Genomic DNA, 27,305 nt, shown 5'->3' on the forward strand with positions numbered 1-27,305 from the left:
GCAGCGCGTGGTACGGCGGGCTGGCGACGTGCCTCCCTGAGTCAGCTGCAGCTACGCGAGTTGGCGGCGTGTGGGCCGCCGCAGTTCGCGCAGCTGCTGGCCGCCCCACGAGGCTTCGTGCAGCTGCGCGTGTCGCGAGCCGCCGCGCAGTTCGAGCACGCGACGGCGTTCTGGCAGTCGCGCGCAGTATGGCCCAGCTGCTGGCACTTGTAGCACCGCTGAATCTTGCTCTTGTGCTGAGTGCGCCTGCGCTTTGGCTGCCGTTGGCGGCCGCTGTTGTTCCCCATCGCACGGATGAGAATTTCCAGTGCGGCTGCAGCCTGCTTCCCTTTCCGTCCAGCCAAGGCGTCGGGCTAGTGGCGTCGGCGTGTGCGAGCGACGGTATAACGATGTGAGCCGCGGCGAGTCGAGCAGCGGAGTGCCGTGGCGACAGCGACGTGGGCGCCTCGCCCGCCCCGCCGCAGCCGTTCCCTCGCCTGCCTGGCAACCCCGCACCGTGACGTCATCGCCGGGTGGGGGCAGCCGCGCGCCCCGGCTGTCTGTGCGGCCCAGTTGTGTCGCTCCGTTGCGAGGCGTGTAGCAGCGTGCGGCTCAGTCCAGCCTCTCGGCGAGACCACCAGAGACAGGTGAGGCGGGCAGCAGGGCTCCACTGGACTATGTGGAAGCGGCGGATGTTGTTCTGCACGCTTCTGTGTGGTTTGTCCCGTAACTCACGGCAGGGCAACGTCAAGCAACTGCTGCTCCTGTCTAATACATTATTACGTTAAAAAATTAGGATCGGTACGAACAGAGGGATGGCGAATAGTGTGTTGAAACAGCGTGTCTAGTGTTTAGTAATTTATTACTCGTTATTTATCGCCTTCTTTCAGTCGTTTAATCGCTGATAACTTGAGCGAGAATAACGTGGAACCAAATGGAAAATACCGCCACATTCGGCCGGGCAGCGTTTCGATCTGCCAGTGTCGAATCCTGCAGAATTTTCGTACCACTGTTGTTGAAAACGAAAACCACGCGTTCCTGATTACGTCACTGCGACGAAATAACCAATGGTATTAGGACGCCAGTATGCGAAGACCTTCAAATTCAGCACTTCGGACTGAGGGAATTTTACTGCGAGACGGCGTGTTCCGCCACCGATTCCAGACTCCAGCAGCCGTGGTTGTCTGTAATGCTGGACCGCCAGCCCGCAAGCCGAGAACGATTGCAGGTTGCCTATGCGGCGGCTTGCAGGACTGACAATTTGTTTTTCAGCATTTCGCTTAATTTGGCCGAATTTAAACGTCTAAAATATTGTCGTCATATTCAGAGGTATAATCTGCCATTACGGTTTGCACACAGTGAGGAAATTATCACAGTTGGAAAGTTGGCGCGTCTGGACGTAACGTAACGCACACGGCTGAAATACGCGGACGTTATTCAACAAGTACTTGAGAATGAGCACTTCGCGAGTTGGAACACACGTTAAGAATATTTTCAAACCGTTCCTATTTTCTCGCTTACGTGCTTAACGTCAGATATTACACACTTTAAGTCGTCTGCAAAGTATTCAGACGTCGGAATTTGTTTTGTGCGTGGGCGTTCCGAATCCTGTGATCCACTCGCGATTCACAACACTTGGCGTCGTGCCGACATGGTTCTGGCGATCAAACGCAGCACTCGCGTTCATTTCACTATTTTCACAATTCTCTGGAGTTGAGGTTGTGATGCACGAGCTTTCTGTTGCTTTCCGCAACAGCCTGGTTAAACTGAGGCGAAGATTTGGTTAGTAGTTGGCGAATTCTGGAGAATTCATCGTAATGTTTGTGCTTCGTGAAATAAACCTTTCGTATTATTTATTATTGTTCTGTGACGTCTCGGTTGAGATATGCCGATGAAACGGAAGCGATCACACGCCACAATTCTTTTTGCACCATACAACACTTTGTTTGGCTGTTCTCGTGTTAATATTTGTCTGATAAAGGAGCGTTGTGTCTTGACAAAGCAACGCATCAGCGATCTTTGAGACGCGTCGTGTTGTGTGCAGCTCGTGTAGAAAAATTGTCGTAACTGAGCTTGCGCATTAGTCGTATCTTATGTGACCAAAGAATGAAAGTGATTATGACGCTGTCATTTACCAACTTCTTTACTTGAGATTGAAATGACACGATTAAAGAGCAGTGTAAATTTTTATATGCAGCCTATAACGACGGCAGAATTTGGATTCAATTTCTCATTTTCAGTGCTATAATTGCGAGCATCGAGGTAGATTTCTGTTAGTAGTTTCCGTCAGAAGAGTGAATCACGCCAGAATTATAACATTTGTGGAGACATTTGCTGATTATATTTGATTGAAACCTGTAGTTAATACTACGTTTAGCCACGTACTGTTACAGAAGCCTCACATGTAATTGACGGTAAGTCACTGCTCTGGAGTAACGGGCAGCCCCAGACGTCGCATTTATCGACACTTTGACTTGACAAACAGTCCTGAAAATGTGTGTCAGTTAGACTGCACAGCGAAAGATGTGTATCACTTAGACCGCATATCGTCATAAAACGCAAATTTGAGTACCATAACTATAAATTGTTAATTTTAACTTTACATACCGGTTGATTATTTTTTGTAATGTAGGCTGTGGTGGAAAACTGATCTGTTGCATAGCCCGAGGCCTAGGCTAGTTGACAGGTTCACAGTACGGTTGTCAGCGAAGCCAAAGAAATGGAATGTTATAGCAACAATAATTCTTGCTGTGGCACGTATTTTACGCATGTTTGATTCTGAAGAGTTTTATGTCTGTTTTGACGTCGTCGTGGATGGAAATGTGGCTGGAATCGGCAGGTTCAGTATTTTTCGGTATTGGGCAGCGTTCGTCGCTAGTGTAGAGGTACGTTTGAAGACGTTCGCAGCCTGTGCACGGAGAGGCGTCGCACGCGCCTGACACGTGAGCACGCCGCCCCGCGGGAGTCCCCACGTCCCGGACGAGTACAGACCGGGCTGTTCCGTACACGTTTTTATTTCGTTTGCTCCGTTTTACTGCGTCTTACTTTTAAGTTGGTATAAAAAGAAACAAAACGGATCTGAACATTACTGCGCATATTTGTGACGCGAGTTATCGGTAATTTCCAGTATGGCTTCTGAATGATGTAATGACAGGGTGTATACGACCCGGGACAACCGGGAGATTCGGGAAAAACCCGGGAATATTTTATAATTCCGGGAATTTTTCATTGTTTTAGTTTTCAGTGAAATTTTTGTGTTTTCGGCTTCTAAGAAGCGATATTCTAACAAAGGATATAACTGTATCCCCCTTACTACAGAATAATACTGCAGCAATAAACGCTTCCCGCGCCCGGGTTCCCGGGTTCGATTCCTGGCGGGATCAGGGATTTTCTCTGCGTGGCTGTTGTGTGATGTCCTTAGGTTAGTTAGGTTTTACCGAGCGAGGTGGCGCAGTGGTTAGACACTGGACTCGCATTCGGGAGGACGACGGTTCAATCCCGAGTCCGGCCATCCTGATTTAGGTTTTCCGTGATTTCCCTAAATCACTCCAGGCAAATGCCGGGAGGGCTCCTCTGAAAGGGCATGGCCGACTTCCTCCCCCATCCTTCCCTAATCCGATGAGACCGATGACGACGCTGTCTGGTCTCCTTCCCCAAAAACAACTACGACGACAACTGTTTCCATTACATCAGTTTGATCACTTGCGAGTCGTATTATGCGCATGCGCAGTTGAGTCGCCTATGAGTTGTACATTCACCCGCTTCTGGCTGCTGAAGTGTGGCTGTTAGCTGTACAAGCAGCAGCAGCAAGCAGCCACATGCTACCCGTAAAAATCGACAGTTTCAGGGGGGCGGGGGGGGGGGGGGGGGGGGGACGCCAAATTCATATTCTTGAGGGAAAAAACCTTGTTTCACAAAGCGTCTAGCATCCAGAGCATGTTGGTCTGTGGATTATTCATATGATTTAGAAACGCATTGCTGTTGATTTCTTAATATTTTTGAACGTATTCCAAGTTGATTTCTGAATGAATCATAAGTTGATTTTTGAATGCATGCATAGAGTATGTGACGCCTCTGCCACAGGAATCTCGGTCGCATCTAGGAATAAACTTTCCTGCAGACAAAAGCGGACAGGGCTATACGAGCTGAGCGGAATAAAGCCAAACGGGTGAATGCCAATAGCTGTTTGCTATGTGGTTGACGGGGTTTGCGAATGATCAGCTTTGTTATATATAATTACTAGCTAAATCGGTAGATTTAGACTACAAGAGTGCAAATAAACGACAAACAGGAATAACAGTTTAAAGAAAGATTATATATTATCTACTCGGTGTATCTAAGAAAATGAAATTTTGACAGAAAAGCATGGTCAGATCGTTACACTTACTAGTGTACAGTCCCCAGCTAGCAGCCGCTTAAGTTAAATTCTGGGAGTAGCGCGGAAAACACGTTGTACGGATACGTAATAACGCATAACTAGAGAATAAACGCGGCATAACTAAACTGGTGATTGTGGCAGGGTTGGTGAAGCTAACCAGAGAATGAGTCATACTTAACATTGCGAGGAAAAGTTACAGAATGAGTGATGACAAGATTGTTCGTTGGAATGAGGAAGGAGAAGAAACGGGGACATCACACAAATTATGGAAGAATATGATGATTCCAAATTTACGCAAAAATTTCATACTACTACTTTTCGATCTCATGCTTGAGAAGCTGGAGCGTATGAATGAAACGTGAAACTATTTCCTAACATAAAGATTTTTGCTATTAGTAGGTGTAATAGGCATCTGATATATATATATTTTTTTGTTGATACTTCGTGAATTACATTCTGTCGTGCTATAAAAATGACTATTTCTGCCAAAACAGTCTTGGTTGCATTTTAATTTTTTTATTTTTCAACTACGCGTTTCGCCTTACTTAGGCGTCTTCAGGTTGATCTTAATTTGATACTTCTTAGAATGATCCTTTAGACAGTGTAGCCAAAGGTCATCGTCAATACATCAGGCCAACATCGCTTTCGTTAAACTCAGTAAAACCTTTTCTAGATGGGCGCGAGTATGCACACTACCTGAGCCCCATCTCATTCTGTTACTCGCCACAGCTTTCCCACGAGCGGCAAACGGCACCTTTTGAAGTGTAAGCGCCGACGCACGGTCTTCCACACACTTTGTTGCGCTATTTAGAGTTCGCGGCTTGTGCCTGCTGTTGACTTCTTTGTACAAAAATCTCGTTCAGCCCCCCCCCCCCCCCCGGTTGCAGCTGCCCACATTTGGTCAAATATCTCGCGTATTCCAACGCATGAAATCGCTTCTCTTGCCTCGTCGGCATTTTGGCAAGGCGGTGAATTCGTGATGTCAGGTGGTCGGCACAGTTTAAACTAGCTGCGTTTGTATTGATGATCCAATAATATTTGTGCACGTAATATTTTGGAAAATTCAGAATTCAGGAAACAAATGATTCCCGGTAGCCCTGTATTTCGCCTTCTGTCTGTCGTCTTCCTTTTCTACGCCAGTATGGTCACTGAGCCACTGAACTTATAATTTCGATCCGCTTGCTGCTTTCATGTAATGCCAAAAATTATTTTAATTTTTAGTCAGATCTGTTGAGAAATCTGTATTTGCGAATTCTTTGAATGACCTAGAAAATATTTGTACACATAATCTGCCTCAAAGTACACTCCCGACAATGTTTACAATCAGAGTACTCCTGTGCCCTTACTATTAATCACTGCAGCGTCCAGTATTAATTCACAGAGTATAGTAGCATTTTGGTATTTACTGACCACACAGTACTGCCTATAATGCCAGTACATATACTGTGTACATTACTGTCGGGAATCTATCCGTAAGCAGTCAACGACAACGTAGATAAATTGTGAGTATATGCCTATTGATATCGAACCCATATTACTCCTTTGTGGTACACACTTTAATTACGCACATAGACGGAACCAACGCAGTTTCGCGTGTGAGTGACGTATGCATAGACAAAAGACCCAGGTGTCGTTAATATGTTGCGTCAAGTGTTTGAATTCTAGAATTGGATCTAGGAGTTCATTATGTGCAGAGTCAAGTACGAAAAACCACTGCACCAATGGCTTCATTCTTCTTGCAAAATAATACTGAGAAATTTGTCATAGTGTTTCCTAACACGTATGGTGAGCTATCAAAAAAATGGTTCAAATGGCTCTGAGCACTATGGGGCTTAACTTGTGAGGTCATCAGTCCCCTAGAACTTAGAACTACTTAAACCTAACTAACCTAAAGACATCACACACATCCATGCCCGAGGCAGGATTCCAACGACCGTAGCGGCCACGCGCTTCCAGACTGTAGCGCCTAGAACCGCACGGCCACACCGGCCGGCGGTGAGCTATCAGTGTTGCTATTCATTAACTTGTAATTCACGTCTTAGTGACAGTTTACTTATAGTATCATTGGTTTCCTTGTGTAACATTCCGATTACAAGCTACGAAAGGCCACAGTAAGTGATGTAACGTTCTGTAAAGCACAGTTGGATCTCTACTATATCTCTGACTTGTACAGATAATACAATTAAATTACGATACCACTCACGAATTATTCCATCTCTCGTTCATTCACGTTTAAAATGTTGAGTAGTTGGCAAATCTAGTGATAGCAAATATTGTTCTACTTACACTTATTCAAAATACGGCCTCGACCTTCGCGCCTTCTTTCTTTCGACGGGTAAATTTTTCCAACTCCAAGCATACAAGTTAACTGCCAAATCAGAGATACAGTTTTAGTCTCCTTATTTATCAGTTTCAAACAGCTATTTCTCTTTATCTTTTCCTAGTGAGAAAATTAGTTTCGAATATTTCTTTGTTCGTATCGCCTGTGCATATTATTTCATGTTTTTACTTCACATAAAAAATATGCAAATGATCATTAGCACCTAGACAGATCTAAAACAATTGTTTCTGTGGTCGGTTACTCTCTGTTGCGGCTAGAAGAGAATTAGTTTCTTCTTCGTAATCTCTTTTGTGTTGGGGTCTTCCAAAGCATTTGTCTTTGAGACCTAAAATTAATTAGGAGAAATTCTAACTTGAAATGATAATGAGGGAGCTGATTTTTAATTTTCTTGTTAACAAAATCTTTATTTGATGTTCATTATCTTTACAACAGTTTATCGTCGGCTGAGAGCCGGTGGCGGCAAAGCTAAAACAACGATAGTGAATAAAGATAAACAATGTAAAGAAAAATCCAGGGTCTCCTCCACGCCACATTCTTACACACCGCGGCGAGTCACGGCTTTCTGAGTAGAAAAGCAACTGCTGGGAGAGAACCCACGACCCCTGGCGTCGATTCAGCACAGTCAGGACAGAGGGGCCGACACGGCGGTCAAATATTGTCCAAAATGCGCAGACCCCACCCAGGAGGTCTTGAAAACAGTGTAATGACAGGTGTAGCAGTCTCCATTCTCACAGTGCGAAACGTAATACCCAGTCTTTACACGATGAATGGCGCAGTTTTTATAAATGCATGCAAGACTTTACTAACGTGAGTTTTCTCTAACGAAATATATCCGACACGACTAAAGAAAACTACTACGGCATCAAGACTTGACAGTTTTGTGTCCACAGTGCTGACCTTACTGTAGTTAGTTCCTTACTGTAGTTAGTTTGAAAGGGCAGAAATTAAACTTGGTGTTTGACTCCAAAGTAAGTGCAGCTTGCGATGATGACGTCGTCATATAGCGCGTCATTTTACGCTGTTCTATTGTAAGAATTCGCACCTATAAGTACGCGTTTCCGAGAGTTCTTTTTTTCCTTGCACTTACGTTCAATACAAAGCAATGTGGCACCAGTACTCCGGTAGTATAAAACCGAATACGAGACTGGTCAGTCTGTACTGCATCAACCAATCACAGCACAATGACAGCCAGTTACTAAGAACTGTTAAAAAATACTAGCGCAAAAGTGACGGTTACTACAAAAACAGGTGCCACAAAATAACAATTTAGGCCCTCGTACTGGGCACAGCACAAGGGAACAGACGGAAGAATTTAAGTTCCTGGATGGATACCAGGGCAGCCAACAGTAAACTGAGTCGGTGAAATGTACTGAATGGCCATCTGATACGAATTCATTACGTTATGTACTTGCAACCTGTCAGCTTCTCTGTAAGACTGAAATCAAAATAACTGTGGAAAATACAAGCGGCCGCCACTTCGAGTTAAAAGTACTTGTAGTACTGTAAGTGAAAAAAGCCTTTAAGGATACGTTCGGAACGTAAGATTTTCTTGAGAACACGGGACTAGGGTCTGTTCTGTCGTTGCTAAAAATGGCTGAGGAAGACTTAAGAGGCAAGTGGAGGGCGAAACTGTTTATTCGGAATGCAGCGTTCTGTCACGGGAAGAACTGCGTGTGCTCGCCTCTTGGAGAGAGAAAAAAAGCGGCCGAAGCGCCAAGGTCACGGCTTGCAGCGTCCGTTGCAGGAGGCTGTTGGTGGGGGCAGGGGGGGAGGGGGCCACGTGACGTCAGAGCCGCTGCCCCGCCACTTCAGGGAACAGTCGCTCGCGATGCGGCGCTCAGTTGCTTTCCTACATCACGGCATGTGTGTGTGTGTGTGTGTGTGTGTGTGTGCATAATCTCTCAGGTGGTAAAAAATATTATGCCATATGTCAGTCTCGCTTACCTATTTGACAGTTACCTTCTAATTATTTATAGTAGTTGTTATCATCGGAATTTACGTAATGTGTGCAATTTAATTCCTAGATCTTGATTCTGAGATGTAGTCACTGTCTGGTTTACGACCTCAGGCCATAAAATGCTGCGTAATGTGTGGCTGGCCTGTCTAAATCCTTTCTAAACCACAACACGGCGTCTTGTTGCATTTTCCAGTATCGTCTAAATGCGCTCGTCGCTGCAGACACGGAACTTCGCATACCCAGTGACGTACTCGCCTGTACAACACGTATCACGTCCTGGTCTCTGAAGTGTGGAAGTCCCGTATACAGCACAATGTTGCGACTGTTGCCGGTAGCAGTATCTTGAATTCAGTATAAAGAGCGGCAAGTACGGACTGCTATTGTAACTGAATAGCCTCCCAAAACAAGGTTGTAACCGACAGAAGTAATTTTTTTTTCCAGGAAGAAGGAAAACATTATATTGCACAAATGTTTGCACTTCTGAAACCAAAATTGTAATGAAACAATTCTACTGACTTCGTCATTTGACTGACAGGCACTTGTTAACGCCACACGTAAACTAAAAAAAGGAATAATGGATAAACTACCATCTTGACAGAGAACAAGGTTTCAACCTCACACATAAGTGTACAAGATTGTAACCAACAACAGTATGCAAAGGATTGTATTTAACCACGGTATTCAACAAAATCTTCATATCAAACATTGTGAATACTAAATTGTTGTTGCTGCTGTGGTCTTCAGTCCAGAGACTGGTTTGATGCAGCTCTCCATGCTACTCTATCCTGTGCAAGCTTCTTCATCTCCCAGTACCTACTGCAACCTACATCCTTCTGAATCTGCTTAGTGTATTCATCTCCTGGTCTCCCTCTACGATTTGTACCCTCCTTCTTGCCCTCCAATACTAAATTGGTGATCCCTTGATGCCTCAGAACGTGTCCTACCAACCGATCCCTTCTAGTCAAGTTGTGCCACAAACTCCTCTTCTCCCCAATTCTATTCAATACCTCCTCGTTAGTTATGTGATCTGTCCATCCAATCTTCAGCATTCTTCTGTAGCAACACATTTCGAAATCTTCTATTCTCTTCTTGTCTAAATTATTTATCGTCCACGTTTCACTTCCATACATGGCCACACTCCATACAAATACTTTCAGAAACGACTTCCTGACACTTAAATCTATAGGCGATGTTAACAAATTTCTCTTCTCCAGAAACGCTTTCCTTGCCAATGCCAGTCTACATTTTATATCCTCTCTACTTCGACCATCATCAGTTATTTTGCTCCCCAAATAGCAAAACTCATTTACTACTTTAAGTGTCTCACTTCCTTAACTAATTCCAACATCACACGACTTCATGCGACTACATTCCACTATCCTCGTTTGGCTTTTATTGATGTTCATCTTGTATCCTCCGTTCAAGACACTGTCCATTCCGTTCAACTGCTCTTCCAAGTCCTTTGCTGTCTCTGACAGAATTACAATGTCATCCGCGAACCTCAGAGTTCTTATTTCTTCTCCATGTGTTTTAATACATACCCCGATTTTTCTTTTGTTTCCTTTATTGCTTCCTCAATATACAGATTGAATAACATCAGGGATAGGCTACGACCCTGTCCCATTCCCTTCCCAACCGCTGCTTCGCTTTCATGCTCCTCGACTCATATAACTGGCATCTGGTTTCTGTACTATTTGTAAATAGCCTTTCGCACCCTGTATTTTATCCCTGCCATCTTCAGGATTCCGGCGGGATCGGGGATTTTCTCTGCCTCGTGATGGCTGGGTGTTGTGTGCTGTCCTTAGGTTAGTTAGGCTTAAGTAGTTCTAAGTTCTAGGGGACTGATGACCATAGATGTTAAGTCCCATAGTGCTCAGAGCCATTTGAACCATTTTGAACCTTCAGGATTTGAAAGAGTGTATTCCAGTCAACATTGTCAAAAGCTTTCTCTAAGTCTACAAATGCTAGAAACGTACGTTTGCCTTTCCTTAATCTATCTTCTAAGATAAATCGTAGGGTCAGTGTTGCTTCACGTGTTCCCGTATTTCTACGGAATCCAAACTGACCTTCCCCGAGGTTTGCATCTACCAGTTTTTCCATTCGCCTGTAAAGAATTCGCGTTGGTATTTTGCAGTCGTGACTTATTAAACTGATAGTTCGGTAATTTTCATATCTGTCAACCCCTGCTTTCTTTGGGGTTTGAACTATTATATTGTTCTTGAAGTTTGCTGGTATTTCACCTGTCTGATACATTTGTTCACTAGACGGTAGAGTTTTGTCAGGCTCTCCCAAGGCAGCCAGTACTTCTAATGGAATGTTGTCTACTCCTAGGGCCTTGTTTCGACTAAGGTCTTTCAGTGCTCTGTCAAACTCTTCACGCAGTATCATATCTCCCATCTCATCTTCATCTGCATCCTCTTCCATTTCCATAAAATTGTTCTCAAGTACATTTCCCTTTTATAGATTCTCTCCTTCCACATTTCTGCTTTCCCTTATTTGCTTATAACGGGGTTTTCATCTCAGCTCTTGGTATTCATACAAGTGGTTCTCTTTTGTGCAAAGTTCTCTTTAATTTTCCTGTAGGCAGGATCTATCTTACCCCTAGTGAGATATGCCTCTACATCCTTACATTTGTCCTCTAGGCGACCCTGCTTAGCCATTTTGCACTTCCTGTCGATCTCATTTTTGAAACGTCTGTATTCCCTTTTGCCTACTTCAGTTACTGCATTTTTTTTATTTTCTACTTTCATCAGTTAAATTCAATATTTCTTCTGTTATCCAAGCTGGGTGTATACGTACCGGGAGATCCGGGAAAAACACGGGAATTCTTTAGAATTCCGGGAATTTTTCATTGTTATAGTTTTCAGTTAGAGTTTTGTAATTTTGATCGGTAAGAACCGATAGTCTACGTAAGGATATTACTGTTTCCCCGTACTGCAGAATAATACTTCAACAATAAAACATAAACGAGAGAAAAAATACGAAAATAATTTAAATTGCAAAGGAAATGCGCCATATACAACGACACCCAGTGATCATGCAAGCGTCTGCCAACAGCAAATGTGTCAAAGGCTTTAGAAAGACAATGCAATGCTTCATAACAACAAATTGCCTCCGATGAGTGTGAAGCCGCAACTGTTTACATTATTTTCTTTTTAGCAGTTACGAGCGGGCTCATGCGCATGCGCAGTTGAGTCGTGTTTGAGCAGTAGATTTTCCCGCTTCTGGCTACAGGAATGTGGCTGTTGGCTGTGCAAGCAGTCGCAGCAAGTAACTAGATGCTACTGGGAAAAGGGGGCGCCAAATTCATATTCTCGTGGGGAAAAAAACTTGTTTCACAAAATGCCTAGCATACAGCTCACGTTGGTCTATCGATTATTCATAAGATTTCGAAACGCATCCCTGTTGATTTTTGAACATTTTTGAACACATCTTAAGTTGGTTTCTGAGTGAATCATAAGTTGATTTTTGAATGCGTGCATAGTGTACGTGATGTCTCTGTCAGGAGAATATTCGTCACATTTAGAAATAAACTTCCGCAGACCAAAGGGAACGTGACTATACGAGCTGAGCGGAGTAAAGCCGAACGGATGAACGCCAATGGCTGTCTGATTATGTGGTTGACTGTGTTAGCAAATGTTCAGCGTTATTAGCGAAATCCATAAACTCAGACAACCAGAGTGGAAATAAACGACTAACAGGAATAACGGGTAAGAAAGATTACGTATTATCTTCTCAGTGTATATAAGAAAATGAAATTTTGACAGTAAATTTTTGGCCAGATCGCTACACTTGTAAGGACCAATTGTACGGTCCCTGGCTAGCAGCCGCTGAAGTGCTATTCTGATAGTAACGCGGAAAACGTGTTGTACCAACACCTAATAACGCCTAACCGGAAAATAATCGCGGGATAACTAAACCCGTGATTCTGGCAGGGTTTGTGAAGTTAATCGTCGAACAAATTTTCACAATGGCAGGAATAGCTACAGAATTCTTGATGACAAGATTGTTTGTTAGAGCGGGGAAGGAGAACAAACGGGGACATCACACAAATTACGGAACAATAAGACGATTCCAAATTTATATAAAAATTTCGTTATACTGCTTTTCGATCTCGTGCTTGAGAAACTGGTGCGTATGAATGAAATGTGAAACTATTTCCTAACATAAAGCTTTTTGCTTGCAGTAGGTCTTATAGGCATTTGATATTGGTACTTCGTGAATTACATTCTGTCGTGTAAAAATGACCATTTGTGCCAAAACAGTGTCGTTTATTTGGTGTGTGTTACAAAATTGCTGCAATATTAGAAAGGCCTATTTTGTTTTATCTATCACACAGTGACAAAATAGACGTAATCAGATCGAAAAACCAGACCATCTTGGGTATGATTTTTTCAGTATTAGATAGTGACATTTCGATTTTTCATGTAGCAAAACGTTTGACGAACTTTGATGAGGTAAGCACACCATGTAAAGCTGTAGCAAGATTACAGAGAAAAAAATGCTAGGAGCTAAGGATTGAAGAAATGTGTACTTCACAAAAGAGCAAGTTATTAGCTAATAGACAATAAAGAGTGAAAATTTTCAGAAGAGATCTTACTCTCCCTTTTACAAATAATCCCATTCACTATTAATTGCGAGATTTGAAAAAAAGGGGGGGGGGGCAGGCTGTCAAACGGGCCGACTGGGGGCAGGAGAGGCACAACAGGACATTTCAATTTCCACTGTCTTGAATATAGTTTGATGGCATCCATTACAAAATACACACTGGCGCACTTCAGACCATATAACATGTCTTACATTTCCTCGAACACATATGTTTTATGTTTCAGACTTTTCAGAAAGATGTACGCTACAATATGAAGATCTTTTTGAAAATTCGATTTTTTCGTATTGACCCGGTTCGCAAATGTCGTAGATTCGGGGCTGATGCGCAGAGCAGTCTGAGCTATAGTGGGAAGTCTCCACGTGACCCGTCTTTACATTTAGTGATTTTGCTGTTTCCCCATCGTTTACTCTCACCTCAAATGAAAACAAAATGGATGTCTGTGGCCGGGAGCTATCAAGTGAATTAAAATACATTCACATAATTATGGAAGGCTAAAATATCTTATTACTTTCAGATTTTATTTTATTTCCACCTTTCTGACAGTCAAGCATTAATCACGTTGCAGAACAATGTAGTTATTTTTAGTCTGTTTGCTAAAGAAATTTGATTTTATTAACCTTTTCCGCAGAGGCAGTCAATGTATTTGAAACGAAATTCCACAGTACTGGCTAGTTTCAACTGGTTGCTGAATTTCAAGTGCACGTTTTCGTCTTCTAGCACGTATGACATTTTGCCACAATTAAGAGCCAGACATGATATAATACAGTACTGGTGCTCCAATAAAATTTACATCCTGAAAACCACACTGAAAAGCTTAGTATCAGGTCGAGGACTACTTCATTGGGTATCTGGACATTGGAATGTGCACTTTAAATATGCACTTTAAATGTGCACACTTTAGTATGGTTCACGAAATTCCGATGCTCTTGCAGTAATCTCTGACGTCTTGTTTCTTTTATGACATAATGTGTGATCTTTTAATGTTTTACACGTACGCACATACGGGCTTCCTACGTCATGGCAGCTTCGCAAGCGCGGTGTCGCCTGTTATCTGCGCTCTCTGGCAACTGCGGAAACGGATCTGTTTCTAACAGGTCGCGGGAAAATATTGCGAATGGTGGTTTGAAAAGCGTTACTTTCAAAGTAAATATCCTTTTACGTAAGTTGAACTATGTGCAAGAATGTACCATGAATTTATTAAATCACAGAGCGTTTGACTCTCATTTAAAAATCAACTCTTTGATAACGAGCCATTTAGAAGAATTTCGAACCTGAAGATTAGACATTTATGTCATTATTAAAAATTTTACTGGCACATTTGTTTGATATATCTTAAAGTGTAACACGTGCAGAAAAGATCAACATTATATGCGAAAGCTTAGCTTCCCTTGCAGCTTATTAACCTTAGAGACTAATTTTATATGTGAAAGCTTTGCTTTTCTTGTAACAACACCATGTATATTAATTTAAACTATTAACTTTCGCTGTTTGTCTTCGTGCTACTTAACAGTGACGTTGCTGTTGGCTGACTACATCACGTGTCCTATGCTCTGAATATCCGCTGTCAACGGCTGGCGAGATCACGTGACATGAGCTGTGACTGGCTTACAAAAGCGCATCGCAATCTCGATTTCAATGATTCGGAAAGTAAAATGCGGTGTTTGATGGAATTCCAATGTATACTTTCGTAATACGAAAATACGCAGCGTATATGTTGCTGCACGTTAGACATCTTTCCAAACGTGTTTTTTCCCCCGTGAGTTTCGTTTTCTAAAGTGCCGGGAAATTCCACGCCCGTGCATAAAGCCATAACCATCCAAACGATTGATAAGTTTTACAGTTCTGAGAGAAAATATAGTGTCACTTAACACGGAGAAAGTGTGTTTTCACCTGGGAGAAAGAGTATTTTTAACCAGGAAATCCAGGAAAAAGCCGGGAATTTTTTTTCATTTTCCGCGTATACGCTCTGCCAAGGATTTCTACTAGTCCTCGTCTTTTTATCTATTTGATCCTCTGCTGCCTTCACTATTTCATCCCTCAAAACTACCCATTCTTCTTCTTCTGCATTTCTTTCCCCCATTCCTGACAACCGTTCCCTTTTGCTCTCCCTGAAACTCACTACAACCTCTGGTTCTGTCAGTTTATCCAGGTCCCATCTCCCTAAATCCCCACCTTTTTGCAGTTTCTTCAGTTTTAATCTACAGTTCATAACCAATAGATTGTCGTCAGAGTCCAGTATCTCCAGGTCTCTTCCCTGTATACAACCTTCCTTCATGATTCTTCAACCAAATGTTAGCTATGATTAAGTCATTCTCTGTGCAAAATTCTACCAGGCGGCTTCCTCTTTCATTTCTTACCCCATTCCATATTCACCTACTACTTACCCCTCTCTTCCTTTTCCTACTATCGAATTCCACTCACCCATGACTATTAAATTTTCGTCTCCTTTCACTATCTGAATAATTTATTTTATCTCGTCATACATTTCATCAATCTCTTCGTCATCTGCAGAGCTAGATGGCATATAAACTTGTACTACTGTGGTAATCGTGGGCTTCATGTCTATCTTCGCCACAATAATGCGTTCACTATGCTGTTTGTAGTAGCTTACCCGCATACTTATTTTTTATTCATTATTATACCTACTCCTGCATTATCCCTATTTGATTTTGTATTTATAACCCTTATTCAGCTGACCAGAAGTCTTGTTCCTCGCCGGCCGTTGTGGCCGAGCGGTTCTAGGCGCTACAGTCTGGAACCGCGCGACCGCTACGGTCGCAAGTTCGAATCCTGCCTCGGGCATGGATGTGTGTGATGTCCTTACGTTAGTTAGGTTTAAGTAGTTCTAGTGGACTGATGACCTCAGAAGTTGAGTCCCATAGTGCTCAGAGCCATTTGAACCATTTTCTTGTTCCTCCTACCACTGAACTTCACTAATTCCCACTATATCTAACTTTGACCTATCCATTTCCCTTTTAAAGCCCACCTGCCCAATTAAGGGATCTGACATTCCACGCTCCAATCTGTAGACGCCAGTTTTCTTTCTCCTGATTACGACGTCCTCCTGATTAGTCCCCGCCGGGAGATCCGAATGGGGTACTATTTTACCTCCGGTATGTTTTACCGAAGGGGACGCCATCGTCATTTAACCATATAGTAAACCTGCATGCCCTTGGGATAAATTACGGCTGTAGTTTCCGCCTGCTTTCAGCCGTTCGCAGTACCAGCACAGCAAGGCCGCTTTGGTTAGTGTTGCAAGGCCAGATGAGTCAATCATCGAGACTGTTGCCCCTGCAACTACTGAAAAAGCTGCTGCCCCTCTTCAGGAACCACACGTTTTTTCTTGCCTCTCAACAGATACCCCTCTGTTGTGTTGCACCTACGTGCAGCGCAGAGGAAATTGTCACTGAAGTAAATTCTTGTATTATGTGTTATGCTGACTTCATTTACAAAGAAATCAGTACACTAAAATGTTACTCAACCTTCACTTCACAAAATTGTTTCAGTTCCACCGGAATACAGTTGTACATATCCATTAAGTCATTCAATTTTCCTCCCTATATTGGCAACAGCTCTGAACAGAGAAGAGGAGTTTCAGTTAGTGGCACACTATAGGGCTTAGACTTTATGTATTAAGAACCCCTCCTGATTTCTTTATGGTGGAATATGCATGCAACCGTTGTAATACATTGTGGCGGATTCTGATGCGAACTCTTCCTGGATAATCTGCAGTTATCTGTATCCAGTGTGAAGAAGTTATTTTGAATTTCGAATACCTTCTCAACGAATGTTCCTAATCACTCCAATATAACTCCTCTGGCTTCATATCATATACGAGGAAAGGTTTCATAGCCCCGATGAAGCGAAAACCTCTACCCAGTATTCAGGAACATGCACAGTATGATGATCCTTCTGATGCTGTATCAGGACAAGGTCTCGGTCACACTGCAGAAAATTGTGACCTGATACCAGGAACTTATGATTGACTTCAGAATGAGATTTTCACTCTGCAGCGGAGTGTGCGCTGATATGAAACTTCCTGGCAGATTAAAACTGTGTGCCCGACCGAGACTCGAACTCGGGACCTTTGCCTTTCGCGGGCAAGTGCTCTACCATCTGAGCTACCCAAGCACGACTCACGCCCGGTACTCACAGGTTTACTTCTGCCAGTATCGTCGCAGAAGAGCTTCTGTAAAGTTTGGAAGGTAGGAGACGAGATACTGGCAGAAGTAAAGCTGTGAGTACCGGGCGTGAGTCGTGCTTCGGTAGCTCAGATGGTAGAGCACTTGCCCGCGAAAGGCAAAGGTCCCGAGTTCGAGTCTCGGTCGGGCACACAGTTTTAATCTGCCAGGAAGTTTTATGATTGACTGTAGTAAAATATTCCAGAGTTATTCAATATTGCCAAAGTGACAACATATGCGAGTTATTTTTTCGCCCTGTGTATCTGTCAGACCAAATGACGAAAGTCTTACCTTCTCCCTGAGGAAGGAGCTGATAGTTTGTGGTGATGTACTTCAATATACACGAAGAAATGTCGGTTGATCCTCGCCTGTCAACACTTTCACGCCAAAAGCACATTGTTCCATCATTAGTTCCCGCATTATGTGTGGCTTCACTATAACAGGAATATTGCCGTTGATAAAACACGGAGGAGAGGGACAATACAGGACAGAAAAACACTTGCTGTAAAGCAAGGTAAAGTAAAAATGGAGATAGGACTGGGGATTTGTTTTCGTCTTCCTTCACCGCTTTATAGGACCCTTCAGCGTTGTAATGATGTAATCTTCCTTCAATTTCAATAGCTTGTCTTTCATCGTTCTCTGCTGACATAATACCCAAATAAAACCTGTCACAGTAGGATCAAGACTCTGCTCCAGGAACATCAAATCTCAGATTGAAACACGAGTGGAAAATCACTCTCTATGTGCATTCATTGCATTTATATACGGGATGTTGTTTTCTAAACGTATCAACATCTTTTTTAAATATAGACCAGCGGACAAGCAACTCTTAACAGATTTGTGGCGACTGTCCTGGCAGTGTACGTTTGATTTCACATAGCTTCCGATGACCAAGTATTGCGCAAGTTGATTTTTATGTTTGCCCGTCTTGTCACAGAACACCTTCGAAGTTTTTATTTTCTCTTCCAATTCATGTATTCCATGAAGAGTTGTTATAAACATGAAATAGCGTCTTTTGACAAACCTGCTGTCACCTGATGGTATTGTTACCAAATAAGAAAAACTGCAGTGTCTACGAGAAAGATCTTTGACATATCTTATTTTGGTGTGCTCAATTCTGACACAGTTTTGTTTCAACAATACTGACTGTTCATTGTAATTCAAACTATAGAAGTCTTTAAACTGTGTGTTTCGTATCCAGTGCAATTCGTTTAGGTTGCTAGGTGCTCCTGCAGCCGAATGCCTGGGATCACAGTAAACAATAACCACCTTTTGAAACAGTGTTTGAATAAATAACTCGTTATTTATCCAGTCGAAGACAATGATTGAAGAATATTGCCTGAAGGTGTAAGTCACGTGCTCTGTAGTGTTTTATTATTGTTGTTGTTGTTGTGGTCTTCAGTCCTGAGACTGGTTTGATGCAGCTCTCCATGCTACTCTATCCTGTGCAAGTTTCTTCATCTCCCAGTACCTACTGCAACCTACATCCTTCTGAATCTGCTTAGTGTATTCATCTCTTGGTCTCACTCTACGATTTTTACCCTCCACGCTGCCCTCCAATGCTAAATTTGTGTTCCCTTGATGCCTCAAAACATGTCCTACCAACCGATCCCTTCTTCTAGTCAAGTTGTGCCACAAACTTCTCTTCTCCACAATCCTATTCAATACCTCCTCATTAGTTATGTGATCTACCCACCTTACCTTCAGCATTCTTCTGTAGCACCACATTTCGAAAGCTTCTATTCTCTTCTTGTCCATACTAGTTATCGTCCATGTTTCACTTCCATACATGGCTACACTCCATACAAATACTTTCAGAAACGACTTCCTGACAAATCTATACTCGCTGTTAACAAATTTCTCTTCTTCAGAAACGATTTCCTTGCCATTGCCAGTCTACATTTTATATCCTCTCTACTTCGACCATCATCAGTTATTTTACTCCCTAAATAGCAAAACTCCTATACTACTTTAAGTGTCTCATTTCCTAATCTAATTCCCTCAGCATCACCCGATTTAATTTGACTACATTCCATTATCCTCGTTTTGCTTTTGTTGATGATCATCTAATATCCTCCTTTCAAGACACTGTCCATTCCGTTCAACTGCTCTTCCAAGTCCTTTGCTGTCTCTGACAGAATTACAATGTCATCGGCGAACCTCAAAGTTTTTACTTCTTCTCCATGAATTTTACTACCTACTCCGAATTTTTCTTTTGTTTCCTTTACTGCTTGCTCAATATACAGATTGAATAACATCGGGGAGAGGCTACAACCCTGTCTCACTCCTTTCCCAACCACTGCTTCCCTTTCATGCCCCTCGACTCTTATAACTGCCATCTGGTTTCTGTACAAATTGTAAATAGCCTTTCGCTTCCTGTATTTTACCCCTGCCACCTTTAGAATGTGAAAGAGAGTATTCCAGTCAACATTGTCAAAAGCTTTCTCTAAGTCTACAAATGCTAGAAACGTAGGTTTGCCTTTTCTTAATCTTTCTTCTAAGATAAGTCGTAAGGTTAGTATTGCCTCACGTGTTCCAACATTTCCACGGAATCCAAACTGATCTTCCCCGAGGTCCGCTTCTACCAGTTTTTCCATTCGTTTGTAAAGAATTCGCGTTAGTATTTTGCAGCTGTGACTTATTAAACTGATAGTTCGGTAATTTTCACATCTGTCAACACCTGCTTTCTATGGGATTGGAATTATTATATTCTTCTTGAAGTCTGAGGGTATTTCACCTGTCTCATACATCTTGCTCACCAGATGGTAGAGTTTTGTCAGGACTGGCTCTCCCAAGGCCGTCAGTAGTTCTAATGGAATGTTGTCTACTCCTGGGGCCTTGTTTCGACTCAGGTCTTTCAGTGCTCTGTCAAACTCTTCACGCAGTATCGTATCTCCCATTTCATCTTCATCTACATCCTCTTCCATTTCCATAATATTGTCCTCAAGTACATCGCCCTTGTATAAACCCTCTATATACTCCTTCCACCTTTCTGCCTTCCCTTCTTTGCTTAGAACTGGGTTGCCATCTGAGCTCTTGATATTCATACAAGTGGTTCTCTTCTCTCCAAAGGTCTCTTTAATTTTCCTGTAGGCAGTATCTATCTTACCCCTAGTGAGACAAGCCTCTACATCCTTACATTTGTCCTCTAGCCATCCCTGCTTAGCCATTTTGCACTTCCTGTCGATCTCATTTTTGAGACGTTTGTATTCCTTTTTGCCTGCTTCATTTACTGCATTTTTATACTTTCTCCTTTCATCAATTAAATTCAATATTTATTCTGTTACCCAAGGATTTCTATTAGCCCTCGTCTTTTTACCTACTTGATGATCTGCTGCCTTCACTACTTCATCCCTCAGAGCTACCCATTCTTCTTCTACTGTACTTCTTTCCCCCATTCCTGTCAATTGTTCCCTTATGTTCTCCCTGAAACTCTCTACAACCTCTCGTTCTTTCAGTTTATCCAGGTCCCATCTCCTTAAATTCCCACTTTTTTGTAGTTTCTTCAGTTTCAATCTGCAGTTCATAACCAAGAGATTGTGGTCAGAATCCATATCTGCCCCTGGAAATGTCTTAAAATTTAAAACCTGATTCCTAAATCTCTGTCTTACCGTTATATAATCTACCTGATACCTTTTAGTATCTCCAGGATTCTTCCAGGTATACAACCTTCTTTTATTATTCTTGAACCAAGTGTTAGCTATGATTAAGTTATGCTCTGTGCAAAATTCTACAAGGCGGCTTCCTCTCTCGTTTCTTCCCCGTAATCCATATTCACCTACTATGTTTCCTTCTCTCCCTTTTCCTACTGACGAATTCCAGTCACCCATGACTATTAAATTTTCATCTCCCTTCACTACCTGAATAATTTCTTTTATGTCGTCATACATTTCATCAATTTCTTCATCATCTGCAGAGCTAGTTGGCATATAAACTTGTACTACTGTAGTAGGCATGGGCTTTGTGTCTATCTTGGCCACAATAATGCGTTCACTATGCTGTTTGTAGTAGCTAACCCGCACTCCTATTTTTTTTTTCATTATTAAACCTACTCCTGCATTACCCCTATTTGATTTTGTATTTATAACCCTGTAATCACCTGACCAAAAGTCTTGTTCCTCCTGCCACCGAACTTCACTAATTCCCACTCTATCTAACTTTAACCTACCATTTCCCTTTTTAAATTTTCTAACCTACCTGCCCGATTAAGGGATCTGACATTCCACGCTCCGATCCGTAGAACGCCAGTTGTCTTTCTCCTGATAACGACGTCCTCTTGAGTAGTCCCCGCCCGGAGATCCGAATGGGGGACTATTTTACCTCCGGAATATTTTACCCAAGAGGACGCCATCATCATTTAATCATACAGTAAAGCTGCATGCCCTCGGGAAAAATTACGGCTGTAGTTTCCCCTTGCTTTCAGCCGTTCGCAGTACCAGCACAGCAAGGCCGTTTTGGTTAATGTTACAAGGCCAGATCAGTCAATCATCCAGACTGTTGCCCCTGCAACTACTGAAAAGGCTGCTGCCCCTCTTCAGGAACCACACGTTTGTCTGGCCTCTCAACAGATACCCCTCCGTTGTGGTTGCACCTACGGTACGGCCATCTGTATCGCTGAGGCACGCAAGCCTCCCCACCAACGGCAAGGTCCATGGTTCATGGGGGGTTTTTATTATTAAGCATTGTATTACCTAACCTTTCCATTGTGTAATGATACATTATATAGCGATATGGTTTGCGCTACTTCGTGATAATTCACAATAAAGGCTAGACGGAAATTTGCTTCGCTAGTCACAAACTAGGCCAGTTATTTAAGGTTATGGAATCATAATACTACCATGAAAAATGGGTTGAGCCTGGTACTACGTACCTCATCTGGTGTAGATTTTGCCACCATTACATTCCCCTCTTTAATACGTATATATTGTTTTCCAGCATCCACGAGTCTTTTACGTTTCACATCACGCCACTCACTCAAACGTTGTTTACGCTTTTTGCCTCTATTCGTGTGTTTCTGACAGTCCTGGCTGTTGAACTTCAGCTGTCTGATGGTGCCAGCCATAGAAGCTCATATTTCGTTCCCTGTCAAGCTACAACATGGCTGCTAGGCAATGTCACAAGAAGACGGAAAGAAAACACAATCCGATTGTGCCCCAACATCAGCCTATTACACCATACATTCACGTAAAGTTCAAAACAAGAAATCAGTCTGCAGTTATTTGTCACGTACAGAGCGATGGAAATTTATTTGCCAAACTAAAACATGGCGGACGATGCACACAAGATGAAGTAGCAGACACGCTACAGTTCTATAGTCAGAGACCAGACTTCTACATCCAGGTTGTATAGAGATCACTGGTTTTTTAGCACTGACCCTGACTTGATGTGTCGGCCATCTTACTTACCGATTCAACCTTGTTGTGCGCAACGCAAACTTGTTGATCTGTCACCTGCAAAAGATTGTGTAGAGCAGGTCTAGTATCGCTACTTTTTGCCAGGTACTGTTAACCTTTCTCTGTGTAAAAGGCAGCTTTTGTAAAAATGTGGGTTACAAGCTTGCTCTGGGCGACTATTCAGCTGTCAGCATGTGCTGAGTTTAATCTCGTTGCCGGCCGGAGTGGCCGTGCGGTTCTAGGAGCTACAGTCTCGAACCGCGAGACCGCTACGGTCGCAGGTTCTAATCCTGCCTCGGGCATGGATGTGTGTGTCTTCCTTAGGTTAGTTAGGTTTAAGTAGTTGTAAGTTCTAGGGGACTGATGACCTCAGAAGTTGAGTCCCATAGTGCTCAGAGCCATTTGAACCAGCCATTTAATCTTGCTTGTTTTGAGTTTTCTCATTGTTCTAGTGATCTCAGAAGGCAGCAACATGCAGCTTACGCTTTTATTCAGGTCTTGTAGGTAGAATCGATTGAGCTTGCTATTAAGTGGCAGAACAAAATTGAAAAGAAATTACGGGTTCCCTCAGAAATGCTTTCTTACAAAACAGATCTTATCTTACGGTAAGTGAAACTGACAGGAAGTGTTCCCGATGAAATAGGTGGGATACTGCGGAGTACATCTTGGTTGGATAAAATTTCCCCGTATTTCTGGTGCATCCGTCGCTTGGAATGCAACCGACATAGCACTATAGTGTAGTAATTACCGACGGAGTAGGAATCCTGTCCGTTGCGGATAGTATGACAGAGGGCATTAGTACCAACTAAAATACCATTCTCAAGAAGATTCCTTTTCATAATATTATCTGTTTATACCAGTTCGCGAATGGCGCGTGGGTAGGGTGACGGTCGGTATACCTTTGTATTGGCTGCAATTTCTCGAATTTTCTCCTCGTCGTCATTTCGCTGCAAGCTCGAAAGCTTCGAGGAGACGCGTTGTTAATTGCAGTCGAATGTAATGTAAGTGCTACCGTTTATTGTTTTTGTGCTGTTGTGATAGTTTACAATTATGAATAAGTTCGTAACAGCAAAGAAGAGACAAACCTATTTTGATTCGTCCGCCAGCGTTACGGTAACTTAAAAATATGTACATACTACTGTCATTGCCTAATTACCTGCCTATAGCAGTTCAATGTTAGCCCTGGAGTCGTTATTCGAAGGCTGGTAGAACTTTGGAGTTGCAATATTACAGTATTTCAGAAGGCGGCGAAATCGTAAATATCATAGAAAATAATATTAAATTAAAATCAGTGGATAAAAATGCACTCGGATTCAGCTGTGTCACCCAAAAATCGCGTTCACCAAGAAACATATCGCCTAAATGGCGATGGCTGTATTGCTTTAAAAAAATTTGCTCGGTATTCTGCCATTAGTAGAGGAAATGGCAAAATATCACCCAATCTGATGACTTGCATGATATCAGTTATGAAAATCAGTTCCTATATGGACTTTTTTTTGGGTGGGGCGGGGGGGGGGGGGTTTGTGGAGAGCGGAAGGGGTACAGGATGACAGCGCATTTCGTTCGTTTCTAAAAGCGGGCTGCTTAAATTCCTCTGAGCTGGCAGCACTCTTCATCCTTCCCTCACCCCTTCGTACGAAATGTATTCTGCTCTTGTAATAGCACAGTAACTGAATCCAGCAATTCCATGCACAGTTAAATCTTAAAAATATGCACTCACTCATGCAGTGTGGAATGACTAAACATGCACATGTAAAGGAAAAACAAGGTATGTAAGAATTCAATCTTTTGTTGCGACGCATTTTATTTTATTGTAAAACAGTGTACAGCAACCGGTTTTCCTCGATTCTCCACCGACTCCGGGTAGCGCTGCGAGCCGCTGAACCAGTAGTCCCTGGATTCAGGAGGTGAGTTGGTTCAAATCCATGCGGTGTCATTGTTGAAAATGATTTTCAGTGGATTGTCATTTTCACTTAAGGCAAATGTTGGAGGCCACAGCGAATTGCTTCCGAACGCCTTTCTGTCCTGACAAGATCCATACCCCTTAAAGACGCGCCCCTCTGCTTAAATGGAAAGAGCAGCATCAAAGGCGTGTCGAGCATCCCTTCAGACTCCCAGCACTAAAAGCATTATGGCAAATAAATGACAATCCAAATGCTCCTCATCTGGGCTCACGCATCTGTCTGCTGGGTTGTTCTTCAATGCAAGAATTGATAGATCCATTCTAAAATGAGGAAATTTGGGAAAGTGTAACGCTGAACAATTCCAAATCGTTTGCATGTTCGCCGACAGAAATTATTCTGCGTTCTCTGTCGAACAGGGGTCTCTCTATTCCTTTTCACTGACAAGGGCAGCTCACCTGCTGGTCAGCATCGACTTCCTCCAAATTTATGGTCTCAGCAGGGCTCGGCCAGAAATCACTGTGACATAAATGAGGGCTCCAGAACGCCAAGCGTTCAGCAAACGTTGGGTCTTTTGGCGCGGGTCGGGCGGGGAATGAGTCATTTATGTCGGCACAGCTCCCAGCCAGCGGTCCAGAGAGAGTTCCGAGCGGTAATCCGAGGGTCCTGGGGTCGAGTCTCTTGCTGCAGTCTTTTTAGTTTATTTCTCATTTTGTACGTCACAGAGCAAATAAACCGGAGTAATACTCCAGACAATGTATTTATTAATATTTTATTAAAAGCCATGAAAACGAATGGGAAAGTAAAATTTGAGTTTGCAAATATCAGTGCTAGCTGTCGAATTATTTGGAAAGTCTTAAAGCGCTTTAAATACGGCAGACTTTATTAACATTCTGCATTTTCTCTCCATGTTTACGTATCTGTAAATCAACATACCGCCCTTACGACGAACACATCTGTGCGAACTAGAGACCATATTCGCGATGCCGTCACTGAAGAATGTTTGACTTTGTTGACGAACCCACAACCTCAACTCTCGACGCACCGCTTCACCACTACCAGAGCAAAGTCCTCGGTGGCGTTTCTTTAAGTTTCGGGAGCAGATGAAAATGGGATGGATGGGGCCAAGTCGGGAGTGTGCGGGGGGTGTCAGGCGGCAGTGAAACCAGGGCGGGCGTCGGACGGTCGGAAATGTCGCGCCGGGGGGGAGGGCGCTCCGTGTGCGGACGGACTCTTCTGCGGTCAGCAACTGAACTGGATTGTAGAGCGTGCACGAAAACTTCGTACGTAAAATGCGATACTTTTAACATTTTACACTTGATGATTTACACGTGCTTGGTCGATATTAATCCACTCTGAATTTTTACAATTGCTTGCTTGTTTTAAGGATTCCCCAGAAAAAGAAAACTTGATTTAGATACATAAAAGCTTCTCCCTCAGTGCATAGCTTGGCAGCAAACCACACACAACGCACCATTTCGCCAAATATTGGCAAGCATAGCTGGTGATGTAGAATGGAATATATTTTGATGCAGTCTTGTTTGGATGTGATTTCCTTTTCTCTCACGATAAGTATGGTTGTGAAGATTTTTGACCAAATTCTGTGCCTGATGACAACGGACTATATTTCGGGAAGAATCACTCTAAACACTGCACGATGGCGATTGTTTAGCCTGAAAATTTTCGTCGTATATCTGTGGATTTGCTTGTCCTTTCGTTTTATGAAAATGCTGACATATACAATGTATCGAACATTATTTTGGTTTATTTGCAGTGTAAATAGCATAGAGATTGAAAATGAAGATCTTTATGGAATGTCCCCTCATTTCATGGCCGTACATGGATGTACAACTTTATTTGGGATCTAATTTGTTTAATCTATCGTTATAAAGTTTTCGATTTGCTTGAGAAGGGGATCGATGTACAAAGTTGTCGTTCGTAAAAGTAAGCGCAAGACCGTTGGTCGGAAACCTTTCACACACTGTCAGAGTGGGTCTGGACTGTAGAATGACTCACACTACAGAACAGTTGAAACATCAGACCAAAACGATAACTCCCTTGCAAGCCTTCCAGTGTTTCAGGTACATATGCGGCTTGTCTTGGTATGACCACAATCCTAGATTGGAGCTTTAATTGCGCGAGTATAGGAGGAAAGATAACGTCGAACATAAACTCCCCAGACAGCATGACTTTGGCTCTGTGAAGGAAGTCACACGAGCTGGAGTACAAAGTTATAAACTGGTATAATAATACCTGCTAGCAGCCATCTGTCAGAAGTACCTTCGTTTGTGAGTGATGTCTATGTGACACAATCATCTGGAACTACACTCCTGGAAATTGAAATAAGAACACCGTGAATTCTTTGTCCCAGAAAGGGGAAACTTTATTGACACATTCCTGGGGTCAGATACATCACATGATCACACTGACAGAACCACAGGCACATAGACACAGGCAACAGAGCATGCACAATGTCGGCACTAGTACAGTGTATATCCACCTTTCGCAGCAATGCAGGCTGCTATTCTCCCATGGAGACGATCGTAGAGATGCTGGATGTAGTCCT

The 27,305-nt window shown here is 42.8% G+C and overlaps 1 protein-coding gene across 1 annotated transcript in view; it reads left to right on the forward strand.

Moving 5' to 3' along the window:
• Positions 1-416: 416 nt before the first annotated feature.
• The window catches only part of LOC126427190 (ankyrin repeat domain-containing protein 65-like), a 50,235-nt gene continuing 23,346 nt past the window's right edge, over positions 417-27,305 (forward strand). The window contains exon 1 of the mRNA XM_050089414.1: positions 417-626. The gene's annotated coding sequence lies outside the window, so the exon portion shown is untranslated. The remainder of the gene's footprint in view (positions 627-27,305) is intronic.

Source organism: Schistocerca serialis, chromosome 11, assembly GCF_023864345.2.
Source record: "Schistocerca serialis cubense isolate TAMUIC-IGC-003099 chromosome 11, iqSchSeri2.2, whole genome shotgun sequence".
Classification (NCBI taxonomy): Eukaryota; Metazoa; Arthropoda; class Insecta; order Orthoptera; family Acrididae; genus Schistocerca; species Schistocerca serialis.